This window comes from Hyla sarda, chromosome 7, assembly GCF_029499605.1.
Source record: "Hyla sarda isolate aHylSar1 chromosome 7, aHylSar1.hap1, whole genome shotgun sequence".
NCBI classification, from domain to species: Eukaryota; Metazoa; Chordata; class Amphibia; order Anura; family Hylidae; genus Hyla; species Hyla sarda.
The window spans coordinates 105,236,013-105,256,597 of NC_079195.1; the positions used below are offsets into that span (position 1 = coordinate 105,236,013).

At 47.7% G+C, this 20,585-nt stretch overlaps 1 long non-coding RNA gene across 1 annotated transcript in view; it reads left to right on the forward strand.

Annotated features, from left to right (window-relative positions):
- Nucleotides 1–6,663: 6,663 nt before the first annotated feature.
- Nucleotides 6,664–20,585, forward strand: part of LOC130282260 (uncharacterized) — a 60,549-nt gene continuing 46,627 nt past the window's right edge. The window contains exon 1 of the long non-coding RNA XR_008846307.1: nt 6,664–6,738. This is a non-coding gene — a long non-coding RNA (uncharacterized LOC130282260). The remainder of the gene's footprint in view (nt 6,739–20,585) is intronic.

Consider the following 20,585-nt stretch of genomic DNA (forward strand, 5'->3'; position numbering starts at 1 on the left):
ACATTCACGCTACAGAATTTTGGCTGCATGAATCTAATGTTAGTGTAAATGGTTTTTCCAGAAATTACAGAGCCCACACCCGCCAAAGAAAGAAAGCCCCCGTATCGGACGCAAAGTGGGAGAGGAGGGGGCACATGACAGGGGGCAGCGCAGAGGGAAAGTAGGTGTCAATGGCAGGTCAAGGGGAGGGGGACATAGAGGAGAGGGGGAGAAGAGGAGGGGGTCCGAGGGGTTAAAAGGAGGCCAGAACCGGAAAGGGGCCCCTTTTCACATGAAGACACGCCGAGGAAGAAGTTGGAAGTTGGCTGCGGTACTCACGATTAGGATGTCTGACCTGGAAGCGGCGATCCGGCGGGTGCAAGAGGAGCTCTGGAGGAGAGGCCCGGGATGGCTGGACCAGCAGCTACGTGGCGATGCGGCTGGGACTTCGGCAGCTGCCCCAGCTCCTCCGCGGATGAGCGTGAGGAGGTCCAGGGCATGGTCAAGGGTGAGCCCCGAAGCGATACCACGCTCCCGGCGCCGGCAGGAGAGCCCCGCCAGGGACCCTCCGGTGAGGCCTACTGCTGCTCCCCCCTCTGCCAGCGGTGGGTCTGCCGGGAGGAATCTCGGGCTGGGGGAGAGAGCAGTGGAGCCGGCGCACGCAGAGCAGGGGCGCTCTGCAGGAAGACGCAGCAGGAGGGGAGAGGCGGAGCTACTGACGGCCGGTCCTAGTGCTGAGGCTCTGAGCACTGGGAGGGCCCGGTGGTCAGGGACTGACAGAAGCCTGTCACCAGGCTGGAGACTGCTGCGGCTGGGAGATCCAGCGGCCGGAACTCTGTACACACTGCGGCTGCTGCGGAGGAGCGGAGCCGGCAGCCTCCTTCACCCAGGAGAACTGCTGCTTCAGGCCAGGAGACACGGGGGGAGCTGGAGGTTAGCCCCGCCCCCAGGGCTGCACGTGGTGGTGAGGAGCTATCTGAGGACGAGAGGGCTGGAGGATGCGCCTCTCCTGTCTCGGCTGCTGAGGATGTCGCCGGTGATGAAAGTGATGACCTGCGGCCTGCGGTGGCCAGTGTGGTGGTGCCGCCAGCGGCCGCTCAGGCCGGTGGGGCGTCGGGTCAAGAGGTGTCCGTGGAGAGATCTGGAGGAGATGCGACACGCCGCGGTCAAAGAGGAGCTGCAACCGCTGGGCCGTCCACCCCAGAGAGGTTGGGTGAGTGGACCACCGCTTCTGGGTCTGGGGGTGGGGAGGGTTTGTGGGAGGGTCTGTCTTCTTTGCTGCGGGATGCGTGGGTTATTTTGCAAGATAGGGCTGCTCCTATGGCGGGGTCTCCGGCAGCGGTCTGGGCGAGTAGCCGTCCGGGGGTTTCCGCGGGGGAGGGGGGCTGCTCCGGTCGCGGTAGTGAGTGGGGACAGTGAGCTGCGAGGAAGGAGGGGGAGAAGGTAGTTGATGAAGTGCGTTTCGCTGATTCGGCGAAAGGGGAAGTCTACGTCTGTTTTGAAGATCCCTTAGGTGCGCATTTGAAGGCGGAGGTTAGGAAGCGCATCTGGAAGCGGGAGTACGTAGAGATTTTCTCTCTGCTGCCGCTGGAGAAGTTCAACCTAGATAGAGTAAAACCCGACGAGTCCAAGAAGGAGGAGGAAGAACGCCGGCGGTATCGGCTGATACCTCGGACGTTTAATAATTGGCTAAAGGCGTTTGCCATCTTGGCAAGCGTTATTGGGGAAAAAGCACCGGATAATTGTTCCAGGCTTTTTTGCTATCTTGATTCGGTAGGGGAAGAGTACAGGACATATGGGGGCACTGCTTGGCTGCGATATGACGAGTAGTTCCGGCAGCGCAAGGCGGTGCGCCCCTCGCTGCGGTGGGACCACAAGGACATCAGCTTGTGGATGAAACTCATGGCGGCGCCTCGCACTCCAGGGGGACAGCAGTCCTTTCGGGATGGCACTGGCGGGTCGGGGGCCGGGTCTGGACGGTCGGCCGGCGCAGCAAAGGGTTGTTGCTGGCAATATAATGAGGGCCAGTGTAAGTTCGGGGAGACATGCAGATTCCGTCATGAGTGCTCTGGTTGCGGAGGCGCCCATAGTTTGTCACGGTGCTTTAGAAAGGGGAAGGGCGGAGATGCTGAGGCAAAAGGGGGTCACGCCGGTGAGAGTGTAAAGGATGCTTCCTTTCCTAGAGGGGTACCCAAATAGGCGGGTAGCGGAGTTGTTGAGGGAAGGGTTCTCGGATGGGTTTCGTATTCCGTGTTCGTCAGTCAGGGACTTGGGTGTAGTGCGCAACTTGACGTCGGCATTGGCTCACCCTGATGTGGTGACGGCCAAGTTGCTTAAGGAAGTCGAGCTGGGCAGGATGGCGGGGCCGTTTACGGCCCCGCCGCTGCCGAATTTGAGGATTTGTCCGCTTGGGGTAGTTCCCAAGAAAGAGCCGAACAAGTTTAGGCTCATTCACCACCTCTCCTTTCCTGAAGGGGAGTCGGTGAATGACAGTATCGACCCGGCGCTATATGCAGTGTCGTATACGTCGTTTGATGCGGCAGTGGAGTGGGTGAGGCGGTACGGCAGGGGTGCGCTGTTAGCAAAAACGGATATAGAGGCTGCCTTTCGGCTCCTTTCGGTCCATCCGAACAGTTTTGAGTTGTTGGGGTGTTGTTGGGAGGGTCAGTTTTTTGTGGATCGTTGCCTTCCAATGGGCTGTTCCATTTCTTGTTCGTTTTTCGAGTTTTTCAGCACGTTTTTGGAGTGGGTAGTGCGGTCGGAGGCTCAGGTGCCTTCGGTCTTGCATTACCTCAATTACTTTTTGTTTTTGGGTCAGGCAGGAAAGGCGACGTGTGCGATTTTACTGCAGACGATGGAGAGGGTGACGGCCTGCTTCCGGGTGCCTTTGGCACCCAAAAAGACGGAGGGGCCGTCAATGGCGCTCAAATTCCTGTGCATTGTCATTGACACGGTAGCCTTCGAATGTAGGCTGCCGGAGGACAAACTTCGGGAATTGAAGGGGGCGATAGAGGGGGCGTTGCGGGATCGGAAGATTAAGTTGAGGGACTTGCAGTCGCTGTTAGGCCGCCTCAACTTTGCATGCCGTATCATGCCCCTTGGTCGGGTTTTCTGTAGGCGTTTAGCGGATGCTACGGCGGGTGTGCGGTGGCGGAATCACTTTGTGCAGTTGTCTGCGGAGTTGCCCGCGGACTTTGGGATTTGGCTGGAATTTTTGGACAGGTATAATGGGCGATCGATCATCATGGAACGGCAGGTGTCCAACTGGGACATGGAGCTGTTCACGGATGCTTCGGGTAGCTGTGGTTTCGGCGCTTACTTCCAAGGACAGTGGTGCGCGGGAGAATGGCCGATAGCGTGGAGGGCGGAAGGCTTGGTGTGCAACTTGGCGCTCCTAGAACTTTTTCCCATTGTAGTGGTGGTGGCGATTTGGGGGGAGCGGTTGCGCAATCGGAAGATCTGTTTCCGGTGTGACAACCTGGGAGTGGTGCAGGCTGTAAACGCGCAGACGGCAAAGTCACCTCCGGTGGGGAGGCTGTTGCAGCGTTTGGTTTTAAGTTGCTTATTATTGAACGTGCAGTTTGTGGCTTTGCATGTCCCGGGGATCCGTAATGAGATTGCTGACTTTCTCTCTCGTTTTCAGTGGGACAGGTTTGGGAGCTGGCGCCAGAGGCGGAGTCGCAGGGGATCCCCTGTCCGGAGGAGTTATGGCAAGTGGTTTAAGGACAACCTTTGCCTTGATTCGTCGGTCGGTCTGTGATAGCACCTGGGCTGGGTATAGTAGGAGTTGGAGGTAGTGGGAGCTTTTGGTGGCGGAGTTGGGGGGCATTGGAGATGGGGAATGGGAAATGGCTGTTTTGTTTTACATAGGGAGATTGTTTGGGGACGGAGTGTCCCCGTCGGGGCTAAGCCGCCGGCTGGCGGCTTTGGGTTTTTGGTTTAAATGTCAGGGTTTTTCTGATGTCACAAAATCGTTCCTGGTGCGTTTAGCTGCCAGGGGTTTTCGGAGAGGGGTGGTGCAGCGTGACGCTAGGCGGCCTGTTTCTTTTCAGCTGTTGCTGGGGTTGGTGTGTTCGTCAGGATTTGAGGTAGTGCTGTTTCGGCTGGCTTTCTCGCTGGCATTCTTCGGGGCGTTCAGGGTTTCTGAACTGGTCGCGCCTAGTAAGATTAAGGAGGGAGGTTTGTTGTTTGGGGATGTTTGCTTAGAAGGTTCTATTTTAGTGTGTAGAGTGCGCAGGTCCAAGACGGACCAGTTGGGGAGAGGATTCGCTGTGCGGCTGGTGGTGCTGGGTGACGGAGGTATGTGTCCGGTGCAATGTTTTCTGGATTACTTGGGGGTTAGGCCAGTGATGGGTGGCCCCCTGTTAGTTCACGTAAACGGGGACTTCTTGTCCAGGTACCAGTTCGTGCGGATTTTTCGGTTTTGCCTGGAAAAGCTGGGGAGGGATGCGGGTGCTTTCAGCTCTCACTCCTTTCGGATAGGAGCGGCTACGGAGGCATCCCGGTGGGGTTTGGGGCCTGAAGCGATACAGAGGATTGGTAGGTGGGAATCTGACAGGTTCCGGATATATGTGCGCCTGCAGTTATTGTAGGATCGGGTTTGTTGGGGGAGGGTAATTCTTTCTGTTGTTTTTTTTTTTTTCTGGTGGCAAATTTGGTGTAGTGGGGCAGGAATAGTGATAGCTTGTTTCCGTGTTTATGTCTTACAGGGGGACAGCCGTGCTTGGTCTGGATTGTGGGACATTCGTACGTGAGGCGTGGGGCCTCGCACGCTGATGTTCGTCCGGCCGGGAGGCAGCTGCGCCTGGCCAGGGAACAGGCTCATGTGTGGTGGATCGGTCTGGGGGGCTTGCAGTGGGCAGGATTACTCCCTCTCTTGCAGATGTATGTGGCGCTGGACAGGCCCCCCAACGTGTTGGTAGTCCACCTAGGGCAATGATCTCGGGGGAAGGACGGCCAGGGCCTTGATGAGGGATATAAAGTTGGACATGCTTCGGATATGGTCGTCCTTCCCCGGGACCGTGGTTGTCTGGTCTGACATTGTGGCGCGGTTCAAATGGAGGGAGGCGAGGTCAGTCGTGCGCCTGAATAAAGCTAGGGCCAAGGTCAACTGGGTGGTGGGTCGTTTCATGGCACGGAACGGGGGCCTGGTAGTGCGCCACCGGGAGTTAGAGAATCCTTCATGGGATTTTATGGACGCTGACGGTATCCATCTGAACCCTCTGGGAATTGATCTGTGGGTGCTAGAAATTAAAGAGGCGGTGGTGAGAGCAGTCGGGCTGTGGGTGGCCGGCCGTGTGTGAGGAATCACACAAGGCCATCGTGGCAGGTAGTGGGGGGGACCTGGAGGCACTTGATGGAGAATTGGAATGAAGGTGTGAACAGAATGGTGTGGTAGGGCTGGGGGCGGTGCCCCAGTCACTGGTGATACCTCAGCGGTTGAGGTGGAAAATGGGGGCTCTGAATGGGGTGTCCTTGGGTCGGTGATTTACGGCCATGGGCAAAGGAGCCCGGGGAATAACTCAGGTTGCCTTCAGGTCCCCTTACCTTTGGGTTAGGAGAAGGAAACTGTTTGCACTGTTATGCACTATGGTATTTGAAAATGTTATAATGTTAATGGGTAATGTTTACCCGACTGTTTTTGTGATATTGTAAAGTTAAAGGATATTTATTTTATTTTATTATGGTTATTTAATAAATGTGGCTGCTGTGGCCTTTTCCACCAAAAAGTTTGTAATGTGGTTATTAAATGGGGGTGGCAGGGTGGTACGGGTCACAGCGCAGGTAGCAGTAGCAGATCCCCTAGTCATGAACATTTCAACCCTTACACAGCCATAATACCTCAATATATGCAGTAGTAGATATAGAGAAATAACATGATAATGTCCATATGGAAACAGGTTATTGTGATGGACCTGCACCCATTAAACATACTCACAACTATTTTTTTCGAGACCAAATATATTAACCATGTTGTTTGAAAATGAGGGCACACAACTCTCCTTGGTACTAAATGGAAGAAGTGGTGCAAATGAGCTATCCATTTGGAAGCTCAAAAGGTTCTACAGCAGCTGGGTTGTGTATAATAAGGGATAATAGTCCCATGGCCTGTATATAATACACTGCCTTATACTTTTTAAATAGTCATGGAAGATCATGAAAAACCTTTTGTAACTTTAAATATTCTTATTTTTTCAATTTGCCTTCATTTTTTCATTTTTGTATTAGTTATTGCTTACAATTCAGTCTATACAAGGAAGGAAACATAACATATGAGCAGTTGGATGAGGTCCCAGGTGACATGGAGTAGCACATATGCGGATTTACCTGTGTGGTGTCTATAAATGTAAATTATATATAGCAAATATACTGAGGATCAGCTTTTTCTTTGAGGACAGGCACTTCCATTAATAATTATAGGGGACCGATGTCAATGTCCTGTATTATAGAGGTTTTAGCAGGGATATTGGTTATCAATCCAAAACTACATGACATGTGTATCAAATATCTATCTAGCATATCAGCTGTATAATGGAGAACTGGCCTGAGGTTGGTTGGTCTGGATACTGGTGATCTGGCCTATGATTGGTCGGTCTGGATACAAGTGAGCTGGCCTGTGATTGGTTGGTTCCTGGCACTTGCACGGAATGTTTTTCTGTTGACCTGACGACCAGCCATCACTCACTCGACCAACAGTTGGAGCATCCGCAGCATCTTGTACTATCAGAGCAGCCTTTGACAGATATTTGAGCCTTACAGGTATGTTATTTGTACTTCTTGTTGTGTGTCTAAGTGTCTGTGAGTATTATTTCTTGTTGTGTGTCTGGGTGCGTGCTTTGATTTCAGGTTATACCTCACTTTCCGGATCATCTAGTGGCAAGCCCTACTCTAAATCATTGTAACCTTCATTAATATCATCACATATTTCTGTTCAGTTACACATCCAATGTATATTATAGCTGTATATTGCTCCAATTGTAAGTTTGAGGGAGATATATGGAAACTTGTGCAGAGAAAAAGTTGACCAGTTGCCGATAGCAACCAATCAGATCACTTCTTTCATTTTTGAAAAGGCCTCTGAAAAATAAAATCAGCAGTCTGATTGGTTGCTATGGGAAACGGGTCCACTTTTCCTCAGCACAAGTTTTGATCAATCTCTCCCTATATGTCTGAGATAATAGGTCATGAGACTGGCATGTGATGGGCACTAACTGGTCACAGCCTGGTACATATATCATCTTATTATTATATGAACTGGGCTCTATAACTATATACCATCTGCCCTGGTCATATAAGGAGTAGTAACTAGACATGTGCAATTCGGTTCGGCACGAATGTCTAAATTAACGAATTTTACCGTTTTCGTGCATTCGGACCGATCCGAATGCACGAAAACATATTTTGAACATTCCTGAATAGCCACGATAATACGAATAGTAAAGTAACGAATACATTCGTTATTTCCCGTCCATAATGCTGTAAATAACGAATGCATTCGTTATCTGTGAACGAACGTGAAGAATTCATTCTGATAACAAATATAATAAAAAGGATATAGATAGTTTGATTTTTCGGATACATTCGGTATTCGGGTACATTCGGTAAATCTTTTTATTCTTTTTTTGGACTTTAGCGATCCTAAAAAATTATGGAGATACCTTTTTTTATAAAAATTTCGTAGGGTATCATAAAAAAATCATAAGAAAAAAGATACAGTGGTGATGGAAAAAATTGTATCTAATGAAATGTATCTTTTTTATTATGAAATGTTTATTCATTTTTAAACAGGGATCAATTTATGTGAGCGGGTAAAGCACTAAAAATGTAGCCAACAATAATGAAAATGTAGTGTGTGCGTGTTTTTCACTTTTTTTAAAAACATTTTTTAGGTAGTACTACTACTCCCAGCATGGAACACACTCTTCCATGATGGGAGTAGTAGTTACCTGTACTAATTGACAGATTGCAGGGGTCCCTTGCGATCATCTTGTATAATGTATAGATGCGCTGGCTGCTCTTCTATGGTCCCCTGCACTCACGTATATGTACACATATTCATATTTCCCGCAGAGCTGTGATTGGCCAGATGGTTCCAGCCAATCACAGCTCTCTGTGAGAAATAGGAATATGTGTATATATACGGCCGTGCAGGGGACCATAGGAGAGCGGCCGCCGCATTCATACATTATACTGGAGGATCGCAGCGGGCGTCAGGAGTGATACCTGCAGTGATCTTTCCTTTACTACAAGTACTAATACTCCCAACATGGAGCACACTCTGCTCCATGCTGGGAACTGTAGTACCTGTATTAATAGACAGATCGCAGCGGTTACACTCGCTGCCATATGTCTATTAATGCAGGTACTACAGCTCCCAGCATGGAGCAGAGTGTGCTCCATGTTGGGAGTATTAGTACCTGCAGTAAGGGACAGATCCCAGGGATGTCACTCCTCCTGACACCGCTGCGATCGTCCTTATGTGAATGTCGGGATCAGCTGTTCTCAGGGCTTCAGAGCCAGGAGAACAGCTGACGCTGAGCCGTAGGTATACATCGTATATCTACTGCCCAGCAAGAACTTACAGTGAGCTTGCAAAGTGTATACAGTATACACATTGCTGGCTCACTTAACCCCTTGCTGAGCTGTGCGCTATGCGCAAGCCCAGCAAGGGAAGAGTTAACTTACACTGCTGGACAGTGTAGGTTAACCCTTTGGGCGGTATACACTATATACAGCTATCTATAGATAGCTGTATACAGTGTATACAGAAGACGAAGTCCAGCTTACTTCCCTCGAGTCCCGGGCGGGGTTCGTGTAGCTCCGCCCCCTAGTGATGACGTCATTAGGGGGCGGAGCTACAGAAGGGAACAAGGCTAATTAATCTGAAGCTCTGTTCACATTGTACGTTTTGTATAATGTGAACAGACCCTTCTGGCAGTGTCTACCCAGACAGGGAGACTCCAGCTGTTGCTAAACTACAACTCCCAGCATGCCCAGACAGCCAAAGGCTGTCTGGCCATGCTGGGAGTTATAGTTTTGCACCAATTGGTGGCTCCCTGTTTGGGTAGACATTGCATCATGGGTGCTCTCCCCAGCGGACAGCGCCAAAAATGTCATAACCAATTTTTTGTGTTTTTTTCTTCTCGTTTCAGATCCGTGTATGCAGAGGATTACTGCGGATTCGATGGATTACGGCGGATTATTTATTTTTTCCTTTAATAAAATGGTTAACGAGGGCTGTGGGGGAGTGTTTTTTTAAATAAAATAATTTTTCCAATGTGTTGTGTTTTTTTTTTTTATTGAATTTTCAAGGTTAGTAGTGGACGCTGTCTTATTGACGGAATCCATTACTAGGCCAGGGCTTAGTGCTAGCCCCAAAAACAGCTAGCGCTAACCCCCAATTATTACCCCGGTACCTACCGCCACAGGGGTGCCGGGAAGAGCCGGTACCAACAGGCCCGGAGCGTCAAAATGGCGCTCCTGGGCCTAGGCGGTAACAGGCTGGCGTTATTTAGGCTGGGGAGGGCCAGTAACAATGGTCCTCGCCCACCCTGGTAACGTCAGGCTGTTGCTGTTTGGTTGGTATCTGGCTGAGAATGAAAATACGGGGAACCCTATGCGTTTTTTTTTAATTTTTTTTATTTAAATAAAAAAAAAAAAACGCATAGGGTTCCCCGTATTTTCATTCTCAGCACAATACCAACCAAACAGCAACAGCCTGACATTACCAGGGTGGGTGAGGACCATTGTTACTGGCCCTCCCCAGCCTAAATAACGCCAGCCTGTTACCGCCTAGGTCCAGGAGCGCCATTTTTGACGCTCCGGGCCTGTTGGTACCGGCTCTTCCCGGCACCCCTGTGGCGGTGGGTACCGGGGTAATAATTGGGGGTTAGCGCTAGCTGTTTTGGGGGCTAGCACTAAGCCCTGGCCTAGTAATGGATTCCGTCAATAAGACAGCTTCCGCTACTAACCCTGAAAATTCAATAAAAAAAAAAAAAAACACAACACATTGGAAAAATTATTTTATTTAAAAAAACACTCCCCCACAGCCCTCGTTAACCATTTTATTAAAGGGAAAAAAAATAATCCGCCGTAATCCATCGAATCCGCAGTAATCCTCTGCATACACGGATCTGAAACGAGAAGAAAAAAAAACACAAAAAATTGGTTATGACATTTTTGGCGCTGTCCGCTGGGGAGAGCACCCATGATGCAATGTCTACCCAAACAGGGAGCTACCAATTGGTGCAAAACTACAACTCCCAGCATGCCCAGACAGCCTTTGGCTGTCTGGGCATGCTGGGAGTTGTAGTTTAGCAACAGCTGGAGTCTCCCTGTCTGGGTAGACACTGCCAGAAGGGTCTGTTCACATTATACAAAACGTACAATGTGAACAGAGCTTCAGATAAACTAGCCTTGTTCCCTTCTGTAGCTCCGCCCCTAATGACGTCATCACTAGGGGCGGAGCTACACGAACCCGGCCCGGGACTCGAGGGAAGTAAGCTGGACTTTGTCCTCTGTATACAGCTATCTATAGATAGCTGTATAAAGTGTATACCGCACAAAGGGTTAACCTACACTGTCCAGCAGTGTAAGTTAACTCTTCCCTTGCTGGGCTTGCGCATAGCGCACAGCTCAGCAAGGGGTTAAGTGAGCCAGCAATGTGTATACTGTATATACACATTGCAGGCTCACTGTAAGTTCTTGCTGGGCAGTAGATATAGGATGTATACCTACGGCTCAGCGTCAGCTGTTCTCCTGGCTCTGTAGCCCTGAGAACAGCTGATCCCGACATTCACATCAGGAGGATCGCAGCGGGTGTCAGGAGGAGTGACATCCCTGGGATCTGTCCCTTATTGCAGGTACTAATACTCCCAACATGGAGCACACTCTGCTCCATGCTGGGAGCTGTAGTACCTGCATTAATAGACATATGGCAGCGAGTGTAACTTCTGACACCCGCTGCGATCTGTCTATTAATGCAGGTACTACAGCTCCCAGCATGGAGCAGAGTGTACTCCATGTTGGGAGTGGTAGTACTTGTAGTAAAGGGAAGATCACTGCGGGTATCACTCCTGACAGCCGCTGCGATCCTCCTGTATAATGTATGAATGCGGCGGCCGCTCTTCTATGGTCCCCTGCACGGCCATATATAAACACATTTTTTTCATCACCACTGTATCTTTTTTATTATGATTTTTTTATGATACCCTGCGAAATTTTAATAAAAAAGGTATCTCCATTATTTATTAGGATCGCTAAAGTCCAAAAAAAGACTAAAGATTTACCGAATGTACCCAAATACCGAATGTATCCGAAAAAAAACAACACGAATACCCGAATACCGAATGTATCCGAAAAATCTAAACCGAAAATATTGCCAAACCGAAATTTTTTTCCAAAACGAAAAAACGAAACGAAATTAAACGAAAATTTTTCTAGTGCACAAGTCTAAAAAATAAACATATGTGGTATCGCCGCGTGTGTAAATGTCCGAACTATAAAAATATATCATTAATTAAACCGCACGGTCAATGGCGTATGCGCAAAAAAGTTCCAAAGTCCAAAATAGCATATTTTTGGTGACTTTTTATATCATAAAAAATTAAATGAAAAGCGATCAAAAAGGCAGATCAATGCAAAAATGGTACCCGACAAAAACTTCAGAACACTGCACAAAAAATTTGCCCTCATACCGGCCCATACACGGAAAAATAAAAAAGGTATAGGGGTCAGAAGATGACAATTTTAAACATATAAATTTTCCTGAATGTAGTTATGATTTTTTTTCTGAAGTACGACAAAATCAAACCTATAAAAATAGGGTATCATTTTAACCGTATGGACCTACAGAATAAAGATAAGGTGTAATTTTTACCAAAACATTTTCTTCAATTATGTTGCATAATGAATTTTTTTTCCGTTTTGGCAAAATGACTAATGTTACTGCAAAGTAGAATTGTTGGCGCAAAAAATAAGCCACCATATGGAATTTTAGGTGAAAAATTGAAAGCGTTATGATTTTTAGAAGGTGATGAGGATGCAAAAACGGAAAACGTTGAGTCCTTAAAGAGTACCTGTCATCAACAAAAACTTTTAATATCTTGTTCATAATCATTAATGAAGACATATTGTAATATCTTCTAGAGATGAGCGAATCGAAGTTGACGAACCCAAATTCGTTAAGAATTTCATAAAAAATTTGATTCGCAACTAATACGAATATCGTCGCGATTCTATCGCACGAATCGCTTCATTAAACACCATTTTACAGCATTCCAGGCTATTGGAGACCTAAGATGGCGGATCCACATGTGAGTACATGGGGCAGGGGATTATGAGAGGGCGGGAAACAGCAGCGGGAATGAAGGTAGGCGGGCTGACCCTGAATCACATGTGAGATGCAGCCTATCAGTGTTCACTGACCCCTGTGATGTAACAGCCCTATATAATCGGTGGCCATCTTCCCTCTGGTCATTTCTCCTGTGCACGAAATAGGGAAAGGAAGTGATTGCACGTCTGTGTGCTGATCGCATACAACGGCGTTATACAGCATCCGACCGCTACGAGTAGTGGTGAAATCAGCATTAGGGAAAGATACAGGGCACAGTGTTGCTGCAGTTCTGACCGAGAACGATTCTAGCAAAACCTTGTATTCTCCTTACTCCATATAGCAGGCATAGAGGTGCTGCATAGCAGTCACCTGCGTCATAGATCTCACAGCTGTTTTACCTGTATGGAGCATCTAATCTCCTCTTTTTTCAGCCCAATTGAGTTTTTTCTGTTGCTCCACAAATCTGATTCTCACAATTGTGTGACAGAGTGCAATTTAGGGTTTAATCCCTGTAAAAAAAAAAAATTCTGTGGTGCTGCCCAGTTGGGTCCTGCTGCTGTTCAGAAATAAGTCATATTAGTGTGGACTTTAGTGCCTTTTTACCATTTCTCACCTGTTACTCAGTCTCTGTGCTAAATTCAATGTTATACCACACGTTATACACCTGCCGGTGTATTAAAGAAAAAAATAAGTTTTTCCTGAGTACAAATACGCTTAACAGCGGCCTTATGATTGCAAAGGGCCTACATACAAGCAAATAGCGTACCATATACCACCTTTTTTTCTGTCTCTGTGCTAAATTAAGTGTTCTACCACACGTTATACACCTGCCGGTGTATTAAAGAAAAAAAAAAGGTTTTCCAGAGTACAAATACGCTTTTTCAGTGGCCTTATCATTGCAAAGGGCCTACATTCAAGCAAATAGCGTACCATTTACTACCTTTTTTTCTGTCTCTGTGCTAAATTCAGTGTTACACCACAGGTTATACACCTGCCGCTGTATTAAAGAAAAAAAAAGTTTTTCCTGCGTACAAATACGATTAACAGTGCGCTCATCATTGCAAAGGGCATACATACAACCAAGTAGTGTACTATTTAGTACCTGTGTTTCTGTCTCTGTGCTAAATTCAGTGCTATTCCACACATTAGTATAAACCGGCTGGTGTATACAACAAAAAAAAATAGTTTTTTTCCGGCAACGGAACGTGTGGGGTCTTTAGGGGGGCACCTGCCTGGTAACTCCTCCATTAACCGTCCTGTGTCATCTTATCATACTTATGCTACATGAGAATACAGGTTGTATATGGGCTGTTGAGATGAATATAGTACTATGTGGCAGCTTATGTGTATATCATAGTGACGTTATTGATGTATTGTAATAGGCAGGTGCCCTGGGTGGGGTTCCCTGGCTGAGGGGGCTCACCCCGTTTTGTGCTTTGGCTGCTTTTGGCCTTTTTAAGGGATTTTAATGATCTTGTCTGTCTTTTTGATATATGTATTAATAAAGAGAACTTTTTGATATTTACTTTATATGGGTGTGCGCTGTTTTGCGTGTTTCTTTTTCTTCTGGATATTGTGTTATATTTGATACGTATAGCAGCACCCCTTTTTCTAATTGATATTGCTGAGCCTGCTCATATTTTGGTGACCCATCTCTCCTCGTCAATTGGTTTGCACACTCATCCCCATCATCACAAGCGACGTCTCACAACCCCAGTCAAGAGTCGGTGGGTTCCTCAGACACAACCCTCAGTTGGCATGGCCCGGGAGCAGTCCCCGTAACCCCTTTGCCTTTGTCCTATGCTGTTCCCTCTCCCAAAGAAGTATCTCATGCTTTCGGTTCAGCTCCACTATTTATTGAGGATGATGTAATAGAGGACAGTCAGCAGCTAATGGGCAGCCAAGAATGTGAGGAGACATGCGTCGCTTGCTCCGCAAGGCGGGCAAGTAGTGATGCGGAGAGTGACGTGGGAGGCGGTGTTTCAATTGTTCAGGGTCCTGAGGCAGACACATCTTTTGATGATGATGAAGCCGATCGCAATTGGGAGCCGGGTGCAGAAGCCGGGGCTTCATCATCATCAGAAGAGATTTGCTCTTTGTCTATGAGGCAGCAAGGCGGTAGCATGGTTGGCAATCATCGTGGTGGTGGCAGTAGTGGAAATTCAGGAGCCAAACGTGCCAGGGGGAGACCACCTGCTTCGCGGCAAGCTACCATTCAGGGAGGTAGTGGAATAGGGGTTCCTGGAGACAGCGCCAATAGCAGTGAAATAGTGCGGACTGCGGGTGGGAAAATCAGCTACTCTGCGGTGTGGTTGTTCTTCATAAAGAATCCGGAGGACCTTAGCGTAGTCACATGCAAAATCTGTCGGCACAAAGGTGAAGCGTGGCCAGGGTCCCAATCTCGGCACCACGGCCCTGCGTCAGCACATGATTCGCCACCATAAAGCGACCTGGGATAACCGTGGCTCTGATGTAGTGGTCCAGCCTGCCGCATCACCCAGTGGCCATCCGCTGCCTCCGTCATCCAGCCAAGGCTCCACCACCTCAGCAGAAGGGAGCATTGTGTCAAACCCTCCTTCTTGCGCTCCTGCTTCTTCCGCTCATAGTCAGCCATTCCGCCAACAATCGATCGGCGAAGCCATGTCCAAGAGACAACAGTATGCGCCCACTCATCCAAAGGCGCAGAAGTTGAATGTGCTCCTGTCCAAGTTGCTGCTGTTGCAGTCCCTCCCTTTCCAACTGGTGGACTCTGCAGCTTTCAGGGAATTGATGGCTTGTGCCGAGCCGAGGTGGAGAGTCCCAAGCTGTCATTTCTTTGCGAAGAAGGCAGTACCAGCCCTGCATAAGTTTGTACAAGAGAAGGTCGGCCAGTCCCTGAGCCTGTCGGTGTGTTCAAAAGTGCACGGCAGCGCCAACTTGTGGAGCTGTAACTACGGGCAGGGACAATACATGTCTTTTACGGCCCACTGGTAAATGTTGTTCCTGCACAGCCACAACAGCAACTTGGAGAGGTCACACCGCTTCCTCCTCCACGCTCTCGTTCCCAGGCAGTTGGTCCTTTTACAGTGTGTGCCTCCTCCTCCCCCGTGTCCTCGGCCTCCACTGCACGTCCTAATCTCTGTGGCCCTTCATCATACCACGTGTGTAGGGCACAGCGGTGTCAAGCCGTCCTTCACATGGTTTGCCTTGGCGAACGGAGTCACACAGGGGAGGAACTGCTAAAGTTCATTAGGGAAGAAATCCGAGTATGGCTTACTCCACGAAATCTGGAAATGGGAACCATGGTGACCGACAATGGGAAGAACATTGTGGCCGCGCTGCGACAAGGAAGTGTGAACCATTCGCCCTGCATGGCACACGTGTTGAATCTGGTTGTCAAGAAGTTCATCAAGTCTTCACCCCATTTGCAAGACGTCCTGACAATGGCAAGGAAACTGTGCATGCACTTCATGCACTTCAGCCACTCGTACACCGCCAAGCACACTTTGCTTGAGCTGCAGCGTCAGAACGGTATCCCACAACATAGTCTCATTTGTGACGTTGCCACACGTTGGAATTCCACCCTCCATATGTTGGACAGACTATACGAACAAAGAAAAGCCATCACGGATTTTTTGATGATACAAGCAGATAGGAGTACTCCCCTGTGTAACTTCAATGTGAACGAGTGGCAGCTCATACGTGACACCTGCTGTTTGCTGAGGCCCTTTGAGGAAGCCACATTTTTTGTTAGTCATGAAAGACGTAATTCCACTCCTACATTTACTCCAAAAAATTATTGAAAACATGGCTGGTCATGGCAATGGAAATGTTGCGCCTACATCAGAAGGCTACATGAGTCCTGTGGGGGATGAACTGGAGGAGGATGATGAGGGGCAGAGCGGAGCACAGTTTACGGTGGATGAGATGGCCGGTGTTTCTGGTCATTGGACAGGAGAGGAGGAGCAGGAGCAGCCAGAGGAGCTAGAGGGTTATTACGAGGGAGGCGAGACAGAGGACCCAGACACACCGTGGCAGTATGCAGTGGAGATGGAGGCAGGTAGTCCCAGTGAGTCACTGTCACAAATTACACGATGCATGCTGAGTCAGCGAGATATTTCTGGATCTCTACCTTATTAGACCCTCGCTACCGGCCCAGAATGGGGGCCTTTTTTACACCCACTGAGAGGGAGGACAAACTGACCTACTACAGGGAGCTTCTACGTAGTCGATCGGCCACATGGTCCATCCACTCGCAGGTCTGATTCGGGGGGCCCTCTGCACTCACCTTCCACTGCCACGGCTGCTGGGGAGGGGAGGGGTGGCAGGAGCAGTACCGGCTCAATCAGCAGCAGCCTGAGTTTACAGTCGCTGATGAGTAGCTTCCTTCAGCCGCATAGTGAAGCTACTCATCAGCAGCAGGTGGACATGGAGCAGGACCTGAACCAGCAGGTGGTGGCTTACCTCGACATGACCCTGCCAACAACCGTCGAAGATCCGCTGGACTTCTGGGCTGCCAAACTCGATTTATGGCCGCAACTAGCGGAGTTTGCCCTGGAAAAGCTGTCCTGCCCGGCCAGTAGTGTGCCATCAGAGCGGATGTTAAGTGCGGCCGGGGCCATAGTCACCCCAAGGCGAACTCGTCTGTCCACTAAAAATGTGGAGAGACTGACGTTTGTCAAGATGAATCAGGGATGGATCAGCCAGGATTTCCAGCCACCAATGACAGATGGGTCTGAGTAGATTGACCATGCTCGTACAACAAAATTTTCTCTATTGTGGTTAGTTATGAAACCCTCTGGGGCAGACCTGGGCATTGTATGGCCTGCTTACCACATACGGCCCTTTGATTGGCTCTGACCGGCCCGCACTGATTGGGGGACAACTATGCTGCCTAATCTGGGGGACATCTATGCTGCCTAATCTGGGTGACATCTATGCTGCCTAATATGGGGGACAACTATGCTCCTAATCTGGGGAACAACTAAACTCCTAATCTGGTGGACATCTATGCTGCCTAATCTGGAGGACAAGTATGCTTCTAATCTGGGGGACATCTATGTTGCCTACTCTGGGGGACAAGTATGCTCCTAATCTGGGGGACATCTATGCTGCCTAATCTGGGGGACAACTATGCTGCCTAATCTGGGGGACATCTATGCTGCCAAATCTGGGGGACATCTATGCTGCCTAATCTTGGTGACATCTATGCTGCCTAGTCTGGGGGACAACTATGCTCCTTGTCTGGGGGACAACTATGCTCCTAATCTGGGGGACAACTAAACTCCTAATCTGGTGGACATCTATGCTGCCTAATCTGGGGGACAAGTATGCTTCTAATCTGGGGGACATATATGCTGCCTAATCTGGGTGACATCTATGCTACCTAATCTGGGGGACATCTAAGATGCCTAATCTGGGGGACATCTAAGATACCTACTCTGGGGGACCAGGTCCATATAATAGTTTGGTATCAACTAAAGTGCTGGCTGACTTATTCTTTGTCTGTAATCTGGGGGACAACTATGCTCCCTAATCTGGGGAACATCTCTGCTGCCTAATCTGGGTGACATCTATGCTGCCTAATCTGGGGGAATTCTAAGATGCCTACTCTGGGGGACAAGTATGCTCCTAATCTGGGGGACATCTATGCTGCCTAATCTGGGGGACAACTATGCTCCTTATCTGGGGGAAAACTATGCTCCTAATCTTGGGGACATGTATGCTGCCTAATCTGGGTGACATCTATACTGCCTAATCTGGGGGACAACTATGCTCCTAATATGGGGAAAACTGATGCTTCTTGCCTTGGGCCTATAATTTTTTGAAGTTTAGCAGTACCTAAATACATGCTTAATGCAAATGTCAACATTGATCTTTAAATGTAAGGGGTTATGAAACCCTCTTGGGTACTGCCAGTGGCGTTGCTAGGGTTGGTGTCACCCGATGCGGTAGAAAATGGTGTCACCCCCCCCCCCCCCCTCAGTAAGTTTTTAGCCTGTTGACCACTGGTGTAGCGCATTGTGAGAAATTCCAGTATAATAATCAGATATACCAGTTGCCACAGAATAGGAAAGTGTTAAAGAAGATTTCACCATTTAAATATACAGCTCCCATAATTACTTAAAGGGGTACTCCACTGGAAAACATTTACTTTTATGTCAACTGGTGCCAGAAAGTTAAACAGATTTTTAAATTACTTCTATTTAAAATCTTAATCCTTACAGTACTTATCAGCTGCTGTATGCTCCACAGGAAGTTGTGTAGTTCTTTCCAGTCTGACCACAGTGCTATTTGCTGACACCTCTGTCCATGTCAGGAACTGTCCAGAGCAGGATAGGTTTGCTATGGGGATTTGCTCCTACTATGGACAGTTCTTGACATGGACAAAGGTGTCAGCACAGAGCACTGTGGTCAGACAGAAAATAAATTAAAAAAGAAAAGAACTTCCTGTGAATCACTTATACAGCAGCTAATAAGTACTGGAAGGATTAAGATTTTTAAATAGAAGTAATTTACAAATCTGTTTAACTTTGTAGCACCAATTGATAAAAAAAAATGTTTTCCAGTAGAGTAAGGTTATGCTGGGAGTTGTAGTTTCACTCACCATAACTGTAGAACTTACTAGTGACTACAGCTCTGATAGGACACAGAGAGGAGAATGTACAATATCAGTGATTACAGGTGACGTCTTCTCTATAGTGAGAAGAATACACAATGATATCAGTGACTACAGGTGATGTCTTCTCTATAGTGAGGAGAATACACAATGATATCAGTGATTACAGGTGATGTCTTCTCTATAGTGAGGAGAATGTACAATGATATCAGTGACTACAGGTGACGTCTTCTCTATAGTGAGGAGAATACACAATGATATCAGTGACTACAGGTGATGTCTTCTCTATAGTGAGGAGAATACACAATGATATCAGTGACTACAGGTGATGTCTTCTCTATAGTGAGGAGAATGTACAATGATATCAGTGACTACAGGTGACGTCTTCTCTATAGTGAGGAGAATACACAATGATATCAGTGACTACAGGTGATGTCTTCTCTATAGTGAGGAGAATACACAATGATATCAGTGACTACAGGTGATGTCTTCTCTATAGTGAGGAGAATACACAATGATATCAGTGACTACAGGTGACGTCTTCTCTATAGTGAGGAGAATGTACAATGATATCAGTGACTACAGGTGATGTCTTCTCTATAGTGAGGAGAATACACAATGATATCAGTGACTACAGGTGACGTCTTCTCTATAGTGAGGAGAATACACAATGATATCAGGGACTACAGGTGACGTCTTCTCTATAGTGAGGAGAATACACAATGATATCAGTGACTACAGGTGACATCTTCTCTATAGTGAGGAGAATGTACAATGATATCAGTGACTACAGGTGACATCTTCTCTATAGTGAGGAGAATACACAATGATATCAGTGACTACAGGTGACGTCTTCTCTATAGGGAGGAGAATACACAATGATATCAGTGACTACAGGTGACGTCTTCTCTAAAGTCTTTCCTTATCTAATTCAGATGGTACATACCGCCTGGTCCAGCTAAAACTTCTGTCTGTAGAATGTGACGCCCAGACGTCTCCTCACTATGTCAGCGCATTCTCATCCTCTATATGAAAACAAGTATTATTATAAACCTGCCAGACACTGTATCCTCTAAATATAATACTACTATACACTATACTCTTTGATTATAAACCTTCCATACACCATACCCACTGAATATAATACTACCACACACTGTACATTCTGAATATAATACCAACACATACTGTACACTCTGAATATAAATCTGCCACATACTGTACCCCTGAATATAATACCGCCACACACTGTACCCTCTGAATATAATACTACCACACACTGTACAATCTGAATATAATACCATCACATACTGTGCCCTCTGAATATAAATCTACCACATACTGTACCCCTGAATATAATACCGCCACACACTGTACCCTCTGAATATAATACTACCACACACTGTTCATTCTGAATATAATACCATCACATACTGTACCCTCTGAATATAAATCTACCACATACTGTACCCCTGAGTATAATACCGCCTCACACTGTACCCCTGAATATAATACTACCACCCACTGTATCCTCTGAATATAATACTACCACAAACTGCGCCCTCTGAATTTAACGTTGCCATACAGTGCACCCTCGTAATATAATACCAAAACCGCAGTAACACCCCTCAACATCCGTTAGCTGATGCTATTACCACGGGAGGGGTTTTTTGG